We start from the raw sequence: 24,351 nt of genomic DNA, 5'->3' as shown, positions 1-24,351 counted from the left end.
CAGATCTCAACAGAATTGCATTTGTAAGCTTATTTCTTAGCACTGAGTATGAGTGGAAAAGGTAAAGAACTCCCCGTGACAGTGGTATTGCATCTGTTGTGTATTTGGTTGTCATGGTTTTTGTTGCTATGGCAACTGAGTTAGATTATTATGGGTTAGCTCAGCCGGTTTCAACCGGCTGTGTGAGCTCTCTGTATATCTGTAAATAAAATGGAGGTTTTGGTTAGCTGCCTGCTCTCTGGCCTCAAGTGATTGCTTCCTACACCGGCTGCCCCAAGGATATAATACTGGCGACGAGGATGGGATTCCGGTGCTGCTCCAGTAACAGAAGGAAGTAGAAATTAAGGTAAAGAACAAACAAAGAAAAAAAGCTGCTTGTTTGCACTGACTGTGAAAGTGAAACTAAAAATCATGGCTACTCTGACCAGGCCCCTGGAGCCTTTTGATGAGAATACAGAGCAGTGGCATGTGTATACTGAGCGTTTTGAGCTTTTTGGTATTGCAAATGACATTACAGAAGCGAAGAAGGTGCCAATATTCTTAACTGTTGTAGGGACTAAAACCTACTCTCTGCTACACAGCTTACTGCACCCTGTTAAGCCTGAGACTAAATCTTACAGTGACATTGTGGAAATCCTGGGGTCTCATTTCTCCCCAAAACCACTGGTAATTGCTGAAAGATATAGGTTCCACAAAAGAGACCAAAAGGAAGATGAAACAGTTGTACAATTTGTAGCCATTTTAAAAAAGCTAGCAGAACACTGTGAATTTAAAGAGATGTTAAATGATGCCCTGTGTGACAGGTTAGTGTGTGGCCTCTGCAGTGAAGCTATCGGCAGCGCCTACTGACAGAGGCTCAGCTTACATTACAGAAGGCTGTTGATATTGCTGTCTCCATGGAACTGGCTACAAGGGAGGCACAATACATCGGTGCATCCCCTAGGGTGCAAAAAGTGTCACAAGAACTGACCCACAAAACGGTGCAGAGTCAAGAATGTTACCGCTGTGGTAAGCTGGGTCACCAGGCATCAGAATGCTGGTGTAAGGACCTGGTGTGTTGACACTGTGGCAAAAAGGGACACATTGAGTATGCCTGTAAACAAAAGAAAAAGAGGCCTGTGGTCTGGCCGACAAAAAGAGGAACCTTGCATACCCTAGAGCAGACCCAGGATGATCAAGGTGACACCTCCTCACAAGAGGAAGTGCCACTGCATGTTTTGTCTTTGGCAATGGGCTCACATGAATACTGGGTAACCCCGTTATTGGATGGCAAACGTATACGCATGGAACTGGACACCGGTGCAGCCGTCTCACTGATCTCCGAGACTGTGTATAAAGAAAAGCTACAGCATCTTCCGCTTAAGGCGACAAAAACTGTTCTGAAGACGTATACGGGAGAAGCTGTGCCTATGCTGGGCACTATTGATGTTAAGGTGGAGCTCAATGGACAGGTGGCTAAATTGCCACTGTTTGTGGTGAGAGGTAACTACCCAGCCTTAATTGGTAGGTCTTGGCTTGGGAAGATTCAACTGAACTGGGCAGAAGTGCACCGGATGACTAAAGAAGAAACCAGTATAACCCCTATACTAAGGAAACATGCTGCTGTTTTTGGAGATGATTTGGGAAGTATGAAGGGAATCACTGTGACATTGAACATTAAACCTGGCAGTCCACCAAAATATCTGAAAGCCCAAACTGTGCCATATGCCATCAGGCCAAAAGTTGAAGCAGACCTGGAGCGCCTGGTCACCAATGGAGTCCTAATACCAGTTACCCATAGCTCATGGGCCACTCCTATTGTTCCAATCGTGAAGAAAGATGGCTCTCTCCGGATTTGCGGTGATTTTAAAGTCACTGTCAACCCAGTGTTGTGTGCAGAGCAATACCCGCTTCCCCGCATCGATGACCTCTTCGCAGGCCTGGCTGGGGGACAAAAGTTCAGTAAGATCGATCTGAGTCAAGCATATTTACAGATGCACGTCGATGAAAAGTCCCAAGAGCTGTTGACTATTGTGACTCATAAGGGGCTTTATCGATACTGTCGCCTACCCTTCGAATAACATCTGCTCCGCCCTGTTCCAGAGGGCTATGGACCAGATCTTGTGTGGCTTGTCAGGAGTTCAGTGCTATCTGGATGATATCCTGGTCACTGGAAGAAATGAAGAGGATCACTTAAAGAATTTAGAGGCTACCCTACAAAGACTGGAAGAGTATGGCCTACGAGTTCGCAAAGACAAGTGTGAATTCTTCAAGCCCTCTGTTGAATATTTGGGACACATCATTGATTCTGCAGGTCTTCATAAGGCCCCTGCAAAAGTTAAAGCTATTGTGGAGGCTCCCCCACCTCGAAATGTAAGCCAGCTGCGCTCATTTCTAGGACTCCTGAACTATTATGGAAAGTTCATCTCACAGTTAGCCACACTGCTAAAACCACTTCATGAGCTCCTTGGGCAGAACAAGGCCTGGAAGTGGACTGAAGCCTGTGATGTTGCGTTTAACAAAGCTAAGGATGCATTGCTAAATTCTGAAGTTCTAACGCACTTTGATCCATCCTTACCACTGCAATTGGCCTGCGATGCCTCCCCTTATGGAGTGGGAGCAGTAGTGTCACATATTATGCCTTCAGGAGAAGAGAGACCTATTGCTTTTGCTTCACGCACTCTAAGCAAAGCAGAAACTAACTACGCCCAAATCGAACGTGAGGCATTAGGAATTGTTTTTGGAATTAGGAAGTTTCATCAGTACCTGTTTGGGCGAAAATTTACTCTTCTCACAGACCATCGACCTCTGACATCAATTTTTGGACCCTACACAGGCATTCCCCCATTAGCTGCTAGTCGTATGCAACGTTGGGCATTGTTACTTTCAGCACACACATATGAAATCAAATATCGGAAATCCACTCTGCACGGCAATGCAGATGGCCTCTCAAGGTTGCCTTTGCCGGTCAAACATCAAGATAGTGCCCAAAGAAAATCTTCTACTTTGAACAGGTAGAGAATACACCCATCACTGCTACTCAGATAAAGAAGGCAACTCGCGTTGACCCAGTATTGTCCCACATTATGGACCTGGTGATGCATGGAAAATCTCGACAAACCTCTCCGGTCTCATCCGACCTTGTTCCCTACATGTCCAAGCGGACGGAGTTATCGGTCCAATCTGGTTGTTTGTTGTGGGGGAGACGTGTCATTATTCCACCACCACTGAGATCACAGATGTTAGAACAGCTACATTCCGGTCACTGTGGAATAGTGCGCATGAAGGAAATTGCGAAGCTATTTTTGGTGGCCTGGACTGGACAGCGCTATTGAAGAGAAGGCAAAAGCTTGTATGTCATGTCAGGGTGTGAGGAATGCACCCCAGTGGGCACCCCTACACCCATGGGACTGGCCTGAAAACCCGTGGCAATGTATTCACGTTGACTTTGCTGGCCCCCTTGAAGGAAGCATGTTCTTGGTGGCAATAGATGCCCATTCTAAATGGCCAGAAGTCTCTATAATGCAGTCCACTTCTGCAGAGAGTACTATCCAAAAACTACGAGGACTCTTTAGTCGTTTTGGTCTGCCAGAACAACTTGTGGTGACAACGGACGCAGTTCGTTTCTCAGGAGTTTCAAAATTTTATGAAGGCAAATGGGATACACCACATCACGTCAGCACCATATCATCCGTCCACCAACGGATTAGCTGAAAGATTTGTGCAGACAATGAAAACGCTTTGAAATCAGCAAGGGACAACACTCCATTCAAAAGCATCTGGATACCTTTTTACTTTCCTACAGAAACACACCTCATGCTACGACCCACGCATCTCCGGCCTTTCTAATGATGGGACGACAGCTGCGCACTTGCTTTGATCTGCTGAAACCTTCTGAACCCCGACAAATTGTGCAACATCAGCAGCAATATCAAGTCATCAGACGGGCACCCAGAGCAAAAGACTGAACCTTTAGCCCGGGACAGCCAGTTTTGGCTCGGAATTATACTTCCAGAGCTAAATGGGTTCCGGCCACAGTCATCACTCAAACAGGACCTGTTTCCTACACAGTCCGGACTGCAGAGAATCTTACCTGGCGGCGACATGTAGATCAGCTGTTGCCAGGTCATGCCAGTCCTCAGGACCCATCTGCAGTTGAGGGGGCTGACTTCACCTCTTCTGGTGAGGGACCGAATCACGAGTCACCTGTTTCTGACTGTTCTCCTCCATTACTGCTGGCGCTGAGATACCCCTTTGCCCAGCACGAGCTGATACCACCTCCTCACCTGTTCGTGCTGCGGACCCTGAGCCCCTAGTGCTTTCGGGTGCAATAACAGCAGAAGTTCGCCGTAATCCACCTAGAGACAGAAGGCCTCCTCATCGGCTGGATCTTTAGCTAGGGCGAACCCACGGTTATGGGGCAAAATAATCCCCAGGGTTTAGCCGGGAATGGAGGCAGTCTACCCTCCTTCTCTAGTCTAGTGTGTGTTTTATTTAGGGGATGTTCTTATTAGGGGGAGGAATATGTTGTGTATTTGGTTGTCATGGTTTTTGTTGCTATGGCAACTGAGTTAGATTATTATGGGTTAGCTCAGCCGGTTTCAACCGGCTGTGTGAGCTCTCTGTATATCTGTAAATAAAATGGAGGTTTTGGTTAGCTGCCTGCTCTCTGGCCTCAAGTGATTGCTTCCTACACTGGCTGCCCCAAGGATATAATAGCATCCTATCCATTGGCTCAGTAGGGAGTGATCTAAGAGAATCTTCAAGCATTTCTTTTGGAGAGTAAGAAACTTGTAACATTTATGACAAAACTAAATCAAAGTCATGTTTCCTCCTAGGTTTATAAGTAGAGAAGGGAGAAGAATTGGAGGAAGAAAGGGGAAAAAAGCCTCATTAAACAAGTGGATGTAAATTATTAAAAGAAAAACAAAGAAATAATATACTTTGTTATTTTCTTCCTGGAATACAAATCTGCACGCTTTTATGGAGGACTAGTATGTAGCTCAATATCTTTGTGCCATTGGGTATGTTAATCCTACATAAAATGATGAGTTTGGAGTGATCTCCACCAAGGATGAAAGCTTACATTTTTTTAATTTGTTAAGACATGGAATCCTATTTTTAACATGTGACCATGAAAGATAAATTGCCATGAAATATGAAATAGTATACAAATGAGTAGTAGACTTTGACAATATATCATATTGTGGGAAAATGACCTAAATGTTCCAGTTTTTATGAGGGTGCATGCTCCCCTCCTGACCTCTTTTCCAGATTTGTATTTGGAACTCGAAGGATATATTTCCCCTTTCGGAAATCTCTTTAAGGAGGCCTGTGGACAACATGTGTTCAAACAAAAGTTTCAGAACTTAAGGCCTTTCAAAGCTGCTTTTTTTATATATATTGCAGCTCTTTTCATTACAACTCATTTTGATGATGGTTGGCTGAACTCTTCTGAAAAAAAGTGAACCTGCCCAAAGTTCATAGGTTAAAAAATCTGAACTAAACTGAAGCAATACTTTTAATGGTATTTCTGAGGTTCTGTTTTAGAAGCTCAGAACCACCAGTGGTTTATGATTTTTTTTGTGACTTTGTACTTTGGAGTCTTACAGCAAAAGACAATGTTTCATTATGAAATAATTGCCATACAACTAAGACACACCTTTATCCATGGCCAGAATATGCTGCAATACATGATTACCCTATGATGCAAAGCACTTGATTATGAATTCAAAATGAACTGGAACATCTCTAGTTTTATCCATCCATATTTTCATGTCACTTGTCCACAGAATGTAGTATCAGATTAATACTTTAAATAGAGAATCAAAAACTTAGCCATACAGGTAAATATTCTATCAATGAGGACTATGTTTGAAAATTGCTAAATATATTACCTATGTGTGTCTGCCTGTCTGTCTATGTATTACAAGTATCATAGCCTGCTCTATGAGAAACTTTATTTAACCATGTTTTTGCTAACCAATAGAGAAGAGCCCAATATGCACATTGTTCAGATTTTTTTCTTTGTTCCCATAGTTGGTAACTTTGTGCTTCTATGAAAGAGCAATGAACTGGAAGGTAAATGACAGCAAATGTTTTAGCTTGGGAGATTTTTTTTTTAATCTTTGTTTAAATTGATGCGACAGTTAACTAACTCAAATAACAAAAATAGCTCAATGAATGTCTGTTTCAGGCAACAAATATAAACTAAAAGCTACCAAAATCTCTTTGGCTCAAATGCAGCCAGGTGGCTCTCATCAACTTCAGTGCGAAGCATGTGTGTCCAAGGCTAAACTCTGGTCCGTTAAGCGATACATTTCATGTTTAGCAACCTAGAAAACCTACTGGGACAACTTCTGATCTTGGCTGCATTAGCTTCAGTAGGATTACATGGGTTTAACTGGGAGCAGAATTTGGGCCAATGTATTTTGTATGTGCGATTGAAACATAGCAAGCACTTTTTAGTTGGCATCAGTTACAAAGGTCATGATTGGAATAGATGCCATATCTGTTTGTTAGATTTATTGAAACTCTCTCTATAAGATAATGGTAAATATAGATAAATACTATTAGTATACTTTCTTTTAGTTTACAGTTGTGTTGACCTCTTAGGTTCATACCTATCTGGTAGCCATTTTCTAGGATTGTACAGCATTTATCTCTCACTAGACTTACAAGTCAACAGGTCATAGAATTTTTTTTTAAAAAAACATCTTTTCTCATTTCAGTTTTCCTGTAGAAAAAACTCGCAGGGTCCTAGTTTGGCAGCATCTGGCAGAATTCCAAGAATTTGGAGAACCGATGATTCCAAGTTCAGTGCTTTCAGCTCCACCCTTCTTTTGCAGGTGAATGTACTGGTGGAGATAGCAATTCAGATTGCTAAGAGAATTCAGCACCAAAATTGCGTGCACTATATTTCCTACACTCCCCTAAGTGAAAAGACTGGGATTCTGCCTCACTCTTACATATACCACACAAAACAAAGAAAGGCTCCTTGTGCCCTCTCCACCCACTTTGCACCTGCGTAAGGCCCAGACAGAATATGACCCCAAGTGCAGGGAAGGGACTCCTGATCAAACTCTCTAGCACTTGAAGACCAGTTCATTTGGTGACTGTGGGGAAAGGGTCATTTTCAAAGTCACAAAATGGCAGTTAGGCATCTAATTCTCATTAAAAACCAATGGAAATTAGGCACAATCATCATTTGTGCCTTTGCAAATCTCCCCCTGCATCGTTATCCTTAAATCCATGCTAGTCTTCATCTCTTTACTCATTTTCCCTTCCTCTATACACAGCTTCGCTCTCTTACGTCTCTCCCTTTACCATTTCCACTCTTTTGTCTCCTAGCTCTTCCTGTTTTTTTTTTAAATTCTTATATATTATATCACAGTATTGAGTATTGACCAATTGTCTCTAAAACCAAAAATGGAGGAAAAAAGCAGTTTTTAACTAAATTTATGTAGCGAGCCTCAAATCTGACAGAATTTGGCATGGCTGTAGAATCATGTCACATTGTGGTAAGGCCTACTGTAGATGAGGGTATATTGAATTCAGCCCCTTTTTTGTTTTTGAAGGGAACAGAATGAGCACTGTGACAGGAAGATGTCAGCAAGTTGGTTAAAACACAGTGGTAACTGCTATTTAAAAAAAATATATAAAGGCAATAAACTATTTTCCTCCTGGGGAGTCTCACAAAAGAGGTTTATGGATATGTTTAAAAATCCTGCACAGCTCACCTGTCAATCACATGGAAGGATTCTCTTGGCATTCACTAATGTTATGGCAGTTACCTCATTAAAATAGTCAATAGGATCCGTATCAAATTTTCCTTTCTGACTCTGAGTTGGGGTTGCCAGTTTAAAATTTTAATTTAATTTTTTTCCATTAACACAAAGCACTACTTGGTTCTGTGCTGACACCGCCCTAGCTTGCTACCTGACATGTTACAACCTCAACACTACCAGGGTTTGGTCACTCTTTAAAGAAGTGTTTACTTATTTCCTAAACCTTGATAATGATACAAAAATCTTCAGTTTTAAGAGCCATTCATCCCTAAAGCACTTTTAAAATACATCGGGTCCACACACAAACGTGCTTCAGCTGGTTTACAAATGTTCTGTCTAAACTGTACCATCCTCAACCATTTTAGCACCAATCTGCATGCTGACTAACTGAAACAGTTCAACTAGTCTTCTCTCTACCTTTTTTATGGTGCACCAGTATTGACTTTGGAAATCTCCAAGAATCCATTACTTGTGCAAACTGTGTCAGGAACAGTGAGATCAAAGGATACTGCAATTCATATGACTTGGTACAGTGCTAGTGAGGATGGAATGCAAAAGCACAAGGGTTGTCAACAGATTCAACATAGCTGGTGTGCACTCATGAACAATCTGTGCTTGAAAATGTTCTGTTCAACCAGTTCTAGCATTAGACACATCCACAGAGAACAGTTTGGTGTCAATTTTGATAGTGAACACAAGAACTTTGGTAGTGACTCCAACCTAGTCACAGAGAGCATAAAGTTGTGGAGTGATTCCCCATTTCCAATTTCTGGCCAACACTTTAGAGCAACTGAAGAAAAAATTTCTCCCAAAGAAAGAATTCTCACAGTTTTTAAACAAGGAGATTTAGGGCCTGAGCCTGCAGATCTTTACTCATGTGAGTAGTACTGGCTTCTGTGTGTAAGGGTTTTCAGGCTCAAGCTTTTCAATCAACATGAGTAGATGCTTATGATGTGGACATGTTCAATAAAGAACTTACATTAATACTAAGTCTTAGTGCATTAATTCATGGCACTTCCGGCAATTTGGGACACTGCAGAAAGTATGGTCTCGTTTTTGTTGGGTTTTTTTTTCCAGTGTAGGTCATAGCGAATGCTTTCATGTACTATGTATAACATGCAGTACACAAACTTCTAACACAGCTCCTACTACACTAGATATTTATAATGCACTAGAATAAAAATATAAAGAGCCATATTTTCAAGGACTGGTCTTAGTACAGACAAAGCTATGAATATGGACAAATCTCTGAATGCCTTATATATCAAAAATCGAATCCTAGAACTGTAGTTATATATTTTCACTTTTGCCCCTCTCAGAAGTATAGCGTATTTCTGCTTCAAGATAAAAGTCAATTTCACAAAAAGATATTCAAGTAGAGAAAATAATTTGAGTGATTGAATCAGGTCCAGCGAAGGAGGGTTTGTTTCTGATGGGAGAATGCATAATCCTTTTTCAGAACAACTTTGGTTTAGCACTGTATGCTGGACTATTTCCCAGCCCTAGCCACAGTCATACATTAGTAGCTGCCTATAGGGCTAGCTGCAAAAAAAGTAGCTGCTAGAACTACTAAGATGCAGAAAATAATCCCCGGTACATTTTAAACCCAGGTTTTAATATTCCTAGGGTTAAGTGAGCATCATGCTTCTATTTATTTATTTATTTTACCTTATAAGATCTTTTGTAAGGAGCTGTAATTCATTCTTAATAACCTCCAAGTAATTTATGTGAGAAAAGCGATCACATTTTACTATGATGGGAAATTTGTCTGCTCTCAAGTGTTCAGAGTAAACATCATATATTTTCTTCCTTGCCTATACTTAATTTCTCTCTCCATCTGCTTATTTATTATTAAATATCTGCAAAGCATTTTGGGATACAATTTGTATGAGACACACTATACAAAATAAAGTGGTGCTGTAGTTTGGATGAATCTGTTCTGTGAAAGGATTTGTTTTACTTTGTAATTATAATTAGAGTTATAGATTGGGCCATCTCAGGCACATGGACTAGAGGCAACCCAAACAAATTCCCATTCCTGAATGTTATTATATACATTCTCCACTGTTAACACCTTCTTGAAAAAGCCTGCATATATAAATGGGCCTTACATCGTATTCTAAAAGTCCACAGAGCCAGGCTTGGTTGGAACTACTGGGAGGAAGTGAATTCCAGAGTTGATGGTCCATCCCAGCAAATAGCCTGCTTCTAGCTCCCAGAAGTCATGACAGGCACACAGAGAGAAATAACTAAGATCCAAACTAAATACAGCTTTATAGATCCTTATCAAAACCTTGAATTGAATCCAGGAGCAAATAAGAAGCCAGTGCAGTCATCAGAGAAGTCAAATGCAGCTGTTTGACTGTCTATTAAACTGCTCGCTGGCCAAGAATACAAAAAAAAAAAAAAATCCCACTTCAAAGAATCAGGAGGGTTTCTTCAACCAGTCAGAAATTGGTTTTTGACCTCTCCTGACTTGTGTAAGCTTTCATGAATCCCACCTGTGGTTTCTTTTCTAAATGATTTGATGATAAAAAGAGAATATTTTTTTCTTCTTTTATTTGGAGTAAACTCCTCCCTATTCCTATTATATATAACATTGCTCAAGCCAGCTCTGTCTATTACTACCCTTCAGTGGCAGAAGCCAATACTGTCACTACTACTCTTCTCTGCATTGTACTTCCTGCCACGCTAAACTCCCTAGTTAACAGAGATCTTGTTTGTGTTGCTCACATGTAAGTTTTCACACAGTTCTTGGTTTGAGCACTGAAAACCCATAAATTATTAATATTGGATAATCTCACTCTGCATTACATTTCATTTTTAAAGAAAAGAGACATCCTGTTACAAATGCATTATATAAATATTTAGGCCGATATTTTCAAAACGCGACTAGAGATTTTTAATACCTCAGTTTTCCAGTGCCCAACCTGAGATGTCTCAAAAGGGACCTCATCTTCAGAAAGTGCCGAACAGACGGACCTTCTGAAAATCAGGCCTTATTCAAGGTGTCTTAGGTTAGGCACCCAAAAACTGAAAAGTCCAAGATCACTAGTTATTTTTAAAACTCTTAGTCTTATAGCCAAGAAACAGTATCTTTTTCTTTAACATTAAAGGTCTGGGAAAGAAAACACAAGGGAAAAAGGCATGAATATTATAGTACCATTCAAAAATAACAGAGAGTATTCAAACCTGCATAGGGGTGTTGAGTGTGCAAGGTAAGCATGATTGGACCTTCAAGTGGGCATAAGCTGGTTTTAATAATATATAATATTTACATGCTAATTAATGTGCTTTTTCAAAAGAAACTTTATGTTAAAAAAATTCTGCAAAATTTGACAAATGATCCAGATATGAAGTGCTGTTAAATGATACAAAAGATATATTTGTGATGTATCAGGTGTAAAAAAAATGGGGAGGGATTTCAATCATGGAAGATCATGGATAATGTATAATGCCATTCATTAAAGAATCAAGGGAAAGGCCAGGCTTCAAATGGCCCAATATGGGCAAGTCATGAACCCAACATGACCAGAATCCAAACACTGAAGGCTCCAGATGACAGTCTTTCTTTTCTTTAAGATACAACTGGAGCAATAAAACTGTCATGCACCATGGAACTGATAGAACTTATTTGGATTGTGTTATTTTACTGAAGTGATATTATCCTCTCCCATCTAGCAAGGCTACGAAAGTCTGTCTCTCTAGGCTTTGGAGGCCTGGTCTTGCTAAGAGTGAAGGTAAATCAAGAAGATACTGGAGGCCCTTACACTATTCTTTGGGTCTAGTTGATCCTATCTGTTTCTAATGGCTTCTTTTGATATCCCATGCCAACAGGATACCTGTTCATTCACCTGCTTTTGCTACAATTCTAGTGGGCACCATAGGTCAGATCAGCCTCTGAGTTTTCTGTAGTTTCAGTGATGTTTATGGGGGTTTTGTTAGCAGGATGAGAGCACAAAGGGACTGATTACCCAAAGGTCGGCCAACTGGAATGTGGGAAATGGTGGGAAATTGTTACCTCAGGAGAATGGAATTCCTAGTGAAAGCTTTTCTCTAGTTCTTTCAGCCCAAGTCTTTGTTGTTGTTGTTGTTATTGGGGTGGTAGTGGTATGGGCATACAGGACTTCTGAAAGCAGGAATGGCAGTGGGGTTTATTTTACCTGTTTTACTGCAATTTCTTTATTTAAAAAGCATTCATTCCAATGAAGCCAAATTCAACTGTTTCTCACACCTCTAGTGATAAGTAACTATGTGAACTAGTAATAGTGAAAAGTTTATTCTTGCTGGATGATGTGGCAAAAGTAAGTTTACTATATACTGAATAAAGTCCCAACACAGCTCCAAAGAAATCCATGGAAAAATTCCAACCTACATCACTGGGTGTAGGAGCAGGTGGCCCTAAATTAGTAATAGTTGAAGTGCCATTAGATTTATCTTCCACAGCCTAGTACTATATCTGCGTGGCATGATTCATTGCAGAATCCAACATAAATTATGGATCCATGAAAAATTGGTGGTTATACAATGCAAGCTTCAATGGCTAGAATTTGTATTCCTGCTTCTTGTTCTTCTCATTTAACTATGGAGGCTCTGTTAGTAGTAAAAGTGCTATTTAATTTCCCTTCCCCTCTTACAGGTTTTATCAAAATACAATAGTCCCTGCTTCATTTCATGGAATACCTTTCCCCAATGCCCCTCACCCTTTTGCTGCAATAAACGCAAAATTCAGAAGCTAGATTTTGCCTATTTCAATCCCCAAGTGAAGTTTCAATTGCTGAGCTCTGTTAAATGACTGCTGAATTCAACCCCAGAGGTGGCTGTATTTCAGTGCAAAGTAAAGTGATGTCATGTTTGTAAAGTGGTTCAGCATAAAAGTACTACTACTACTACTTAGCACTGATATGGTATAGCAGGTTATATTTTTCAAAGCACTGTACAAACATTGGGCCAAATGTTGTGGTCAATTAAGCAAAATCCCCATTCAAGTAGCTGAGAGTTTTGTGCAATTAAGGACCCAGAATTTTCCTAGCAGCAATTAACTATACAAGATAATATTGTTGCATACATAGTGATCACCCTTAAAATACTGTCCATTGTCTAAGATAAAGCCTTATGATTATTATTTATATTGTGGTAGCATTCAGGAATGTCAAATAGAATGAGGGCCCCATTCTGCTAGGTGCTATACAAATATATAGGAAAAATGCAGTCCTTGCTCCAGAGAGCTTACAGTGTAATTTAAAACAAGATGAAATGCATAACAAACAATAGGAGGACATCTTAACTATCTGAGGAGCAGATATGGAATAGATTTTCAATTGATTTATCAATCTAAATAACGTTTCTTCAATATTTACAGTATTCGGGATATTTGTATTAAGGAAAATAACGTTTACTGATGAAAATAGTGAGGTAACCATCTTCTAAAGCAACACTGGTAAGCTTTTGGGGTTCCCTTTGTTTTTTGTTTTTGTTTTTTTAAGTGGACCAGTGTTTAAATATTTGTAAAGTGTGGAAAGAGATAAGAACAAGTAAGAAAATTCCAATTTTTTAAGAGCCCTCAGTACTGAAAGCACATAAACTACATAAAAGAAAAAAAATCTGAACTTTTGGGGTTTCTTATGAAAGTAGGAAAAACAGCATATTTCAGTTGGTTTCACTTTCTAAAGAAAATCTTTCACAAAGTAGGAAAAATACAATAGGAAAATGTGATACAAAACCTTGAGTCTTCTTTATAACCAAAAGGTATTCACTATGTTTTCTGTGTAAAGTACTAGAGTCTAGTGCACAGCTGGTGGTCAGTGCATTTTAGGTCTCAGGTAGAGAAGCACTATGGAACCCATAGACCACCAGAAACTATATAATTATGATCTATGAAAGCAATTGATTTAAAGGGACTGACACTTTAAATCTTGTCAATTTTCTTTTTAAAAAAGTTAAAAAGCCGTCTCCTACATGACACCTGCCCCTGAGATCCCCTCCCTATTTTTGTAAATTTACATTCACATTTTCCTATTTTTAATAAGTTTCCTGCTATTAATATGTTTTTTCTCTCTATCTCTCCATATAAAAGACCCTATCAAAAAGGAAGGGAAAATGACTTGCTAGGTATATCTACTCTGCAGCTGGGAACATGCTTCCCAGCTCAGGTAGACAGACATGCGCTAGCTCTGCTCGAGCTAGTGCGCTTGAAAAAGAGGTATAGCTGAGGGTAGCACAGATGGCTGCTCGCCTAAGTACAAACCCACCTGGACTCTCTGGATACAGACTTGGACATCTTACCGAAGCTGCTGCTTGTGCTATCCCCAGCTACACTGCTATTTTTAGCATGCTAGATTTAGCAGAGTTAGTGCATGTCTGTCTAGCTGTGCTGGGGAACATGCTCCCAGCTGCACTGTAGACATACACATTGACTATTTAGGGGAAACAGTGAAACTGATTAAACACAAGCTGCTGTCAAACACATAAAGTAGGCAGAAAAAATTCTTCTGATAGAAGTGTGATTATTAAGTTGATAGTGTCCCTTTAAATTCAATGGACCAGCAGTATCTGACCCTTACAGTATAGTGAGCTGTGCACTGTTGGATTTGAAATCTTTAGAAATACAATGGGCTATACTGAAATGGTGTAATGGGCCTTGAGCTGGCCTTCAGAAGCTAGTCTATGCTTTCCCCAGGCCTACAGTGATACACCTTGCCCACTGGTGGAGAATGCCCCTCATATAGAGTACATTCACTATGAATAATGCTCTACCTTTTCATTCAACAGCACAGTACACATAAAAGGCCAGAGAACAGATTGGAGTTGCTCTCAGGGAATATTAGCTTCACACCTTCCTTTTTGCTAGATGATTTTTATCTTTTTGTCAGTGAATATGATGAATGTATTTGGAGCTTAAAGCTGTTTTCATTCACCTCTGCCTCCCCTTTTCAGATTCTGTATTCACAGGCAGCACAAAGTTAGAGAATTTTGTATAAAGAAAAAAAATTCAGATATTAATTTTTCAAAGGATGTACTACAGTGAAAGAATGTTATGAATATATGTCCTGCAAAAGCATCAAGTTTTTATCAATCTGTTATTCTGTTTGGATTTGAAACTTAAATCTCAAGGATTCTTTTGCATAAGGTTTTCTAGTTGTAAAGCAAACGAAGCACTCTATATTTTTCCCTCCCAGTAAAAAACTTGTTTCATTAGCTGATCAGGTGGTAAGTTTTTTAAACAATGCATGACAGGTACATACTCAAATCCAAACAACAAATAATTAACATTAATTAAATGAGACACCTTCAAAATTATGTGGAGGGGGGAGGCATTGTATGGATAAGATTGGTACCTTTCCCCTCCAGATCAGGCACCATTTTGGAACTGTAGCTCCTAATGAATTGCTCAAGTTCTCACTTTACAAAGAAAGAACATATAATACCTGATGTTTTTCTCTCCTGTAATAAAACACATCCATTTTAAAGGTTCCATCAGACTGAATTTCAGATACGTAAGAATAGCAAATAAATAATGATTCATTGGTGTCTTTCTTTGCATGCATTAACACTCTTTCCAAGTAACACATCAGCCTAGCTTTTGTATAAACTATACATTAGAGCTGAGCATTCTATTCCATCATACTATGTTAATACCAGGTGAAAAGCAACCCTAGATTTTAATAACATTAAAGGCTTGTGTACTTTACCAGCTTGATCGAGGAAACCATGCTGATGTCCCTTCTTTAACAAAAACTATAGCCAATATACATGCACAACAGTAGAATTTAAGGGCAGTGTTAGCCATTGCCTTGTACTTTTTGCCTTTCATAATATGCTAGGTGAATTTTTTAAAATGTTTAAAATGCTGTTTCACAAATGACTGAAAAAGGGCAGGATTTTCCTGTTAAGGTAAATACCGCTTTAAGGTAAACAAGTATTTTAAGCAGTGTTGGCAATGAATATTAAAAAATGTACAATATCTGATAGGCTAAAGGGCTAGGCTGATCTTTTGTTTACATATATATTAGAAGGTGACCTATGTGCAGTAAAAAAGACATGAAAAATTGAAAGAGTTTAGTGAGAATATAAAGTACCTCTACTTCCTCACTATTTCAGTCGATTACCCTCCAAAGGTCCACCACACCTTTGCTGGAGACCCAAAGACACCTGCTTCAAGGTACTTCAGACTCAAGGCCCTATGTTACAGCAACCATTTAGCTGGACATAAAGTACTGGATGGGATCTCCCACTGTCAGTGTTCCTCATTTGTTTGCAAGATTGTTTTTAAATATAAAAAGGCCTGATCTCAATGGACTGAGAATGTGATCTTCAGGGTGTTCCTAGCACCAAGACCACATTAGTAATTTTTCATTGTGTTTGAAGATATGAAGTAGTACATTGTGTGTATCCTGTTTTTTTCAGTGTTTAAATCTAAGCCATTTTTTAATACCACAAAGGTAAGAAGAAGGATTTGGAACTGGACTGGTACATTTCTTTCACTTGTACACTTATTAACTGAAAAAGGTCTCGATTTATCTGAAGGAGTGGGGGGACATTGTTAAACATATACCTATGTTAAGCTGTTTTATAATAAACTTCAACTAAAGGCAAATTTCAGTGGCTATCCCCTAGAAGCAAAGGTCCAAATTCTGCCATAATTTAGAGTAAGTCTAACTAAATCAATTTTGAGTAGCTGTGAGTAGAATAAGGCCATGAGCTTTTAATGGAAGCACATACACACACTTTCATTCCAACACCACAAATAAGAACGCCATATTATCTTAGTAAAATAATATACCATGTAATACAGCATTTAGGTTTAGTGCTATTTCACATGTTGTGCTTTGGATTCTTCTCAAGTAAAGTAGTGAAATCAAATCTCCAGTTGATACAGGAGATCTGTTTGCTTTTACAACAGTGTTTATCTATTTGCTTAAAGAATTCTTTCATATGGTCCCCAGACACGAGAGTTAATACTCTAGTCACATGTCATACTATATCCTCAGCTAAATTCCCTACTACTGGTGTATTCCTGGTTAATTTTGGTTCAAACTGACATCATATACAGAAAGGAGGCCAATGCGCTTCTTAGAAATCCAGTAGTCATGAGATTTTACCTGCCACCACAGATGATACACAGACACACACACACACAAACACAAATAAAAAAACGACTCAGCAATTGCAAGAGTCACAATTTACCCTGGAAGCCTCTACTTAATATTCCGCTTGATCTGCCAAGTTTATAGCCTGGCAAATCTGAATACAAATGTTGATGCAAATGAGGATTCATTATTCTTACATCGTCTTTGTGTTGAAGCTTCATGTAACTTGGTTCCTGTGGTTGCTCAGGGAATGTAGATTGCAAGACAGCAAAAAATGACCAAAAAAAAAAGAAAGAAGAAGAAGCAAATAGGGAAAAGAAAAATGATAGAAATGGAAAGAAATGGAAAAAATAAGCTAAAGTCTGATATGTAAATATACAGAATAACAAAGCATCAAGCTAATACATTATAATTTTTCTCTATTTTCTCTTCTAACATATATTTGCTTATCATCATCAGCAGAGAAGGAGTTAACTAACCAAGACCATTCTCTACAGAGTCAAAACATAACAATCCTCCTTTCACTGATTATACAATATTGTGCCCATTGTAAAGTCAGTGCCCCATTTATCTGAAAATTTCAACATTCTTTCATAATTACAGAGCTCATCAGCTGGTAGAAACTGTAAGAAGATTACAAATGAATAAAAAAGCTACCCCACCAGTTCTCCTTCTTTCATTATAAATAACTGCTGAATAATTCAGAAACACATTAAGAAAACTGCAGTACAATTAATAAATTACACATTGAAAATCATAATAGTTTAAAGCATACATTTATTGTTTGCTGTAGCCCATCACAAGTAAAGGGTTGAAAAACATCAAATTAGAGGAAACATGAAATGCTGCAAAATTATAATTAGATCCTTTACGTTACAGTCCATTGTTCTGATGAATCTTTTGCACTGTTAGCTTTTGTTCACATATAAATACCTTCTCAGTAAATAAAAATGTACTGTAGGCTTGACTTTTAGAGAATCTGTAAAGCTTAGTATATGCGATGATCAATAGTCAATGCTGTAAGGCTTGCTTCTTCATCCATAAATAAAGCACATTTGCATCCATTCAGTCAAATTAGCTCCATATAAAAAGGTGGTTATAATTAGCTCCTCTTTCAGGTTCACGGTTAAAACTCAAGCGTCCCTGCCGTCTTGATTAAATCCACCATTGTCTTCCAATATCTAGTGCTAATTCTTCCAAGGAAATATTCAGTTGAGGTGTTATTTTATTCTGCACTGCTGTTAGTTGTCTAATTTACGCCAAGTCCCTGCAGTGCTTTCCTTAAGCCATCCTCTTTGTCTTGCCTTTGAAATTTACCAAATCTTACAAGAAATCAATACTTAATTGATTATTCACTTTTCTGCAGCTTCAAACAGCAAGCACGCATAAGATCCTGGAGTAGTTACCCGATTTCCAATGCAGGAGGTTGTTTGGTGGCAGGGATCTGCAAGTATCCAACAGCAGGCACTCCATGAAGCTGTGCAGTGGCGTATAGTGCCAGCATCCGATAAAGAAAACGAAGATTCTCTAACGAAGCAGGAAAAGTTCCCATGTGAGACAGATCCATATCAATGCTTTAAATAAAAAGCGGAGGCAGTGGCAATCGGATTCAACAGCACCATTCTCTTGCAGTTATCCCCCTTTTTTTTTTTTGCTCACCCTTTTCTTCTCATGGCACTGAAATGGAGTATCCAAAGTGCCACTGAACTCAGAGAACTCCATGCCGGAATGGGGGTGAGACTTGTGCTATACCTCTGACATAGAATAAGGATGGCAAGCACGTAACATTACGAAATGTAGGACAAATTCAAGCGAGAGAGAGAGAGGGAGAGCAAGAGACAGATGGCGGACCTGGCTAGAAGCCAAAGCCAGTGAAATGAATTACACTGCTGAATAACTGTACACCATTGATTCTGCCACTTGTTGCTGCATGGCAAAAAAAAAAAAAAAAAAAAAAAAAGGCCCTGATGTTGGCAGGAATCTCCTTGTGTGTCATGCATGCCACAGACAACTTTTCACACATAACTCACAACACTGACAATGATATGCCATCACAGAGAACGCCATATGTGTGGGTTTGTGTGCGTGAGAAAAAGAAAAAGTGTGCGTGTATGTGTGCGTGCGAGTGAGCAAGAGAGAGAGACTCTGTGTGTGAGTGCGTGTGTGTGTGTGTGTGTGTGTGTAGGGGAAAACAATCACTGCAATCCAGCCATTTTGTTTAATGAAGAATGGAAGGCTGGCATTCAGAGACGTGGTTATGTGCCGCATATTAATGTGTGCTCTGTAGACATCCTCCCCCTTTTAAATGAGTGGCACAGGAATGAAGCCCTCTATAGAACAGCCACAGTGGGAGCAGGAACTCACAAGGTAACATATCATCGCTAAACCTAAAACTGTGGCATACGGAATTCCGCAGCAGAACAAGTTGCTGTCTGACAAGAAGAAAAGCTGGTCCCAGGGTTACAATGTTTGGGTGTTTTCGAAAAGATAGCCCGAGTCATAGCAGATTGTTCAATAAATGCTTCATACCCAGGATGAAGGGATACATTATGGGATGCCCAGGGGGCTTTGGAAATCAAATACAATGTTTGAGTAGCACAATTTGAGGTACATTATAAAAAAGCAATTTGAATTGCCAATGAGGCGACACATATCTGCATGCTAATTAGACCTGTGTCAAGCTTATTCTGCAGGCTTCTGTTGATGGCTAGGAATGTGCTTGTAACTCTGCTGAGAGATTGTTTCTGCATAAATTATCAGCTTTGTCCTACTGATCATTTTCCACAAACAAACATGAAATGTAAGATCAAAAGGCAATTCTGAAATTAAAATTATTGATTGATAAAGCCTAGATTTCAGAATCTAATTAGAGGAGGCACAAACAAAAGCTGATATTATTACAGATTGTGCCTGAGCTAGCAGCCAGATTGTGAAAGGCTTGTAATTTATCTTTGTTTATGCAGCCAGGATATTAAAAATGTAATTAAAATGGTAAAATGATCTGAACAGAAATAGCCACCTAGTGGCAAGTATATTATTTTAAATGGATTATAAAAGCATTGGTCTGTACAAATAAAAGTTTTTTTTTTCATGACAAACGTAGCATCTCATTGAAAACTTACTGAGCAATTTGTCTTTTGCTAATAAGTTGTCTTTTGTGTTTTGTTCCATAGATAAGCAACATCATTTATAACCCTTATCTGCACACTAATAAACATTCAGTTATTAGAGGTGGTGTGGGAACATCTTTCATAAATTATGACACACGAAAAACCCTCTTATATGCACGTACAATATATGTTTTGTAAAATTAGAATATTTATCTGACAGCAGCAGAAAAAGTTGCTTATTAACTCACTCTATTGCTCCATTTAAACTATGACATTGTAGAGATCCTACCAATGTGTTTTTCAGCTTTACCTCTATCTTGGTTGCTTAAAAATGCTATACAAAACACAAAGGGCCCAACTCGCTAAGTGCATGCAGATTCAATTACTAATATTTAAGGTGGTAAGGAGGCTTCTGTGATTTATATCTGCTATTTTTACTTTCATTTAGCACCTTTTCAGAGGAGACACATGGATTAAGTATTTAAGGAGCACACTGTCTAATTGCACATAATATAGAAATGTATTTTAAAACTCCTCTGCCATCCCGGAACTCTGGATTGCCAAACTGCTGGAGTAAGCTTTGCAATATACTAATGAGCCAGAATATTAAAAACAAACTGTAAACATTTTTTCAGAACAGTGTCGTTGTGAGCTTGGAATTTGGTTGAATGGGGTTTAACACTTGTATTTCTTTATTTTATATTTCCACATGAAACCACTATGGAAACACTCAATTTTCTTTTTTTTAAGAAAGTCACAATTTAGGGTCCTGTCAGCAGCTCTGGGGTCTTTTGTTAGGTGCACTTAAAATGCCAGATTAAATATTAATACGTGGTTAGAGTTATGCTATTTTGCAAGCCTTGAAACCCTATTAGTAAATCATGATCTGGTGACTGATGCAAGAAATTTCAAGGCGCCAACAGTGCAGATTGCCCATCAATCTGATGGATCACTAATTTTTAGGAATTCAGGCCCTTGGACTTTTAGCTGTAAGCAGATGTATGCTTTGCGGTGACAACTAACACGGCAGTCCAACTAACACAGCAATTTTCTGCACAGAATGTGTACCATAACAGGCGGACTTGTTTTGCATAATCAGTAAGCGATTTGAATACAAATGTTCCTTTAACAGTCTCTGCATGAGTGATGCTTCTTCTTAAAAAACAAACTTTTGTGGCCAAACTGGCAGAGAAAGCTGGATTCTTACAGAGCAAGGCTGGAGTTCTGAAACTGATCCCCAAACTGTAGAGACTAGGAATGCCACAGTAAGGGAACTTCCAAGGAGAAGTCACATCTGTCTCACAAGTATGTCTTACCAGCTGCAATGAAGCAGCATCTTTTAAAAGGGGCTTTTTTGTCCACTGCTCTAGCAATGTAGGGCTCACAAAGTGAATGATGTCTTCAAAGTTCTGGGGGGTTGAATGTACAGTAGGATAAGAAGGTAGAAAATGGCACCCTAGAACGAAGGGGTGAGAGAAAACCTTGATAATAATGCTGAAAATGCCCTTAAATCATAAGTCATGGCTCTGGAGAAGCAAGAGCCTCTTGACATATGGCATGCTTTGATATGTGGCTGAGTTCCAGCCCACACTCTGATGCCTTGCTAACCAGTCTGGGGAAACAAGTCTTTATTGGCAATGTTTATTTTATACAGATGGGTCCTGACTCCTAAGTCCTCACAATATGGATTTAAGCATCTCATTTAGGTGTTTACCAGTTATAAAGTGTTTTCAGGGCTATAGATACTAATACAGCATATGTCATCTCCTGATTCACATCTGTCCCTTTTACTTTCATAGGTTCTCTTTCTCTCATTTTTTAACTGTTTGCTGGCACTCACATGGAAATCATCTCTAAAAAGAAGAGTATGACGAGCTAGTGACCTCTCCAAATCTCTACTGTCAATACTGCTTCACAGACACTGAGAAGTACAGTTTAAAAAGAGTGATAAGTCTTGTATGCATTTGTATCTCTCTTAGGTTAGTCTCTTCAAAATTACTCTATTAGCTATCACTTTCAAGATGAATTTCATTATCTTCAGTTAAAATTAAATGCAATTAGTAAATTCAAGTTTTCTTCTACAGCAGGATGCAACATATTAGACCATAAATATGTGCCTTTAAGATCAATACATTGAAAACATAGCATATGATTTATGTTTTTATAAATAGTTGACAATAGGGCATAATGCAAATTTTGCATCCAAAGCCGAAAGCATCAAGATCTGTTCTTTAATTGCACACCTTGTAACAAAGAAAGACAACCACAATATTATTTTCTATCGGAGATGGCCATTTTTAATATTTTACAGTATTCAATCTTTTGTAAAATAATGTGATCTAAATCAATAGTCTTTCTGGTATCGACACAGCAAAGTAATATACAATTTAAAATACCCAACACACTAACCAATCTGAAACATTCCAGTGGGCTTTTAACATGAGTTAGAGCCTGCTGGAAACACAATCTCATTGGCTGAGTTTCCTGGAGAGTGTTCTAATTTCCACTAAGTTCTGATCAATGGGAATTTATTGCCACTTAGACAAATAGGAAGACAGACCGTTTGCACAAAATCAAATTGGCCTGAATATATGACCAGCATCAAAAAGACATACAAATATCTTTTAAAAAAATCTAGCTGTGGATGCCTTTTAATTGTACTTTTTCCGGAACTCTGATGCTTTGCTGTTATGTACTGTAAAAAAAATATTGTTAATGGAAGAAAGCACTCAGTTATTTTAATGGACTTCTTCAGTTATGCATACAATGTGGGGAGGGACTAGATGTCTTCCTGAGGTGCTTTCCGGACCTACTTTTCTATATGATATATACATAGCCCAGCAGTTGCTCACATGCACATGTTAGCATATGTCACATGTTTACAGAAATGTCAGAAAATTTATTTACAGGCTATTAATACTATTATAATCCCTCAAACATGCATAGAAATACACTTGCTCACCACATCACACACACTTTTTCAGTATACATCAATATATTACAAAGACTTGAGTTTCATTACCATATCATATGTAGTATTGATTCTTGTTCCAAGCTAAATAATGTTGTTTTTCAAAAGATCTTTTACCCTTTAAGTGGTGGTCACTAGCTGAATCACAGACTGGTAACAAAGATGTACTATAGCATATGATACAATATATGCTTTGGCAAACACCAAAACCATTAACTCAGGCAGAAATTTCAATGCTTAATTCAAGTTTTACAAACTGGACAATTGTGCACAAGATCTAGTTACATACATTCCATGTTAAAAAGGGAAACATTACTAATAGAACTTTCAGCATAATAAGATTCAGGTCTTAACAGTAAAGAAAATGATTACAAGTTTTATTAGGCTTCAACTAGTTTCCATACCAGATCTAAAAAGTCACCTTGCACCTATATAAAGAGGATTATTCATGTAATTATCTGTACATGTGTCCTCATCAGCCACTGTATACAATCATTTCATGGCATTCAGATTCAGCACAAAAACATCAAGGCCTAAGTACAAATATTATTACTATAATGGGTTTTCATTTCGAGAGGTCATCAGGGAAAGGGATTAATTTTGCTTGCTTTATTGTACACACAGAACAGCACACGGGGTCATATTACAATGCCTCTATCTAGAAAATCACATTCAGATGTAATGAGAAAAGGCACTTTTAAAAACTATTTCACAATTTTAGGTGCATTAACTGTATTTTATTCCGTTTATATATTGCTTTCCCTCCCATACTGTTGAGACATTATTTTGGCTAACACTAATTGATTCTTGTTGATTTTTACAGAGAAGCCTTCAGATGCCTATTCTGATTTTTGTCAGCTTCTTCTCAGCTTTCAGGAGTCCCTTTTTTATCAATACTAACCTGTCAACATTTTCTATCACTGAATTGCTGTAAGCATTTTTTAGATTAACTTAGAGAACTTAAAGCCATGACAATCCTAGCCCAAACACATTGCATTTCCTTACAGTTTCCATACATCACAGAAGACTATGTTGGTAATAACTTACCAGGACAGCCCTATTTTCCTGTCACTTTCTCCCCAAACATCTGGGGTTTGGGTGTTATTTAAATTAGTGAGACACGTTACTGGGATCTCGCATCCATGTTACATGATATTCTGCTGTCTGAAAAACTTCATTCATGCTAAGATGCGTTCAAGTTAAATTGAGGTCTGGGGTTTCCATTCTACAGACAGAGTCAAAGATTGGAGGAAAAGGTACCCAAAAGTTCATGTCCCAAAGTATATGTGTACATGTCATATCCATTTAATAACTAAAACATTAATACTCAGATTTCAACTAGCAACAAGTGAACTTATTTTGTCTGATTTCAACCCACTTCAACATTGTGGGTTTGAGAGTTCAACCTGAATACA

At 38.6% G+C, this 24,351-nt stretch overlaps 1 long non-coding RNA gene across 1 annotated transcript; it reads left to right on the top strand.

Annotated features, from left to right (window-relative positions):
• The first annotated feature begins 289 nt into the window (after positions 1 to 289).
• On the top strand, positions 290 to 19,813 carry LOC120398741. Its single transcript, XR_005594671.1, has 4 exons — positions 290 to 346; positions 6,711 to 6,827; positions 13,129 to 13,206; positions 18,222 to 19,813. It is a non-coding gene; the product is annotated as an uncharacterized LOC120398741 (long non-coding RNA).
• The last annotated feature ends 4,538 nt before the right edge of the window (positions 19,814 to 24,351 follow it).

This window comes from Mauremys reevesii, linkage group 2, assembly GCF_016161935.1.
Source record: "Mauremys reevesii isolate NIE-2019 linkage group 2, ASM1616193v1, whole genome shotgun sequence".
NCBI classification, from domain to species: Eukaryota; Metazoa; Chordata; order Testudines; family Geoemydidae; genus Mauremys; species Mauremys reevesii.
This window is presented reverse-complemented; position numbering and strand designations above follow the sequence as displayed.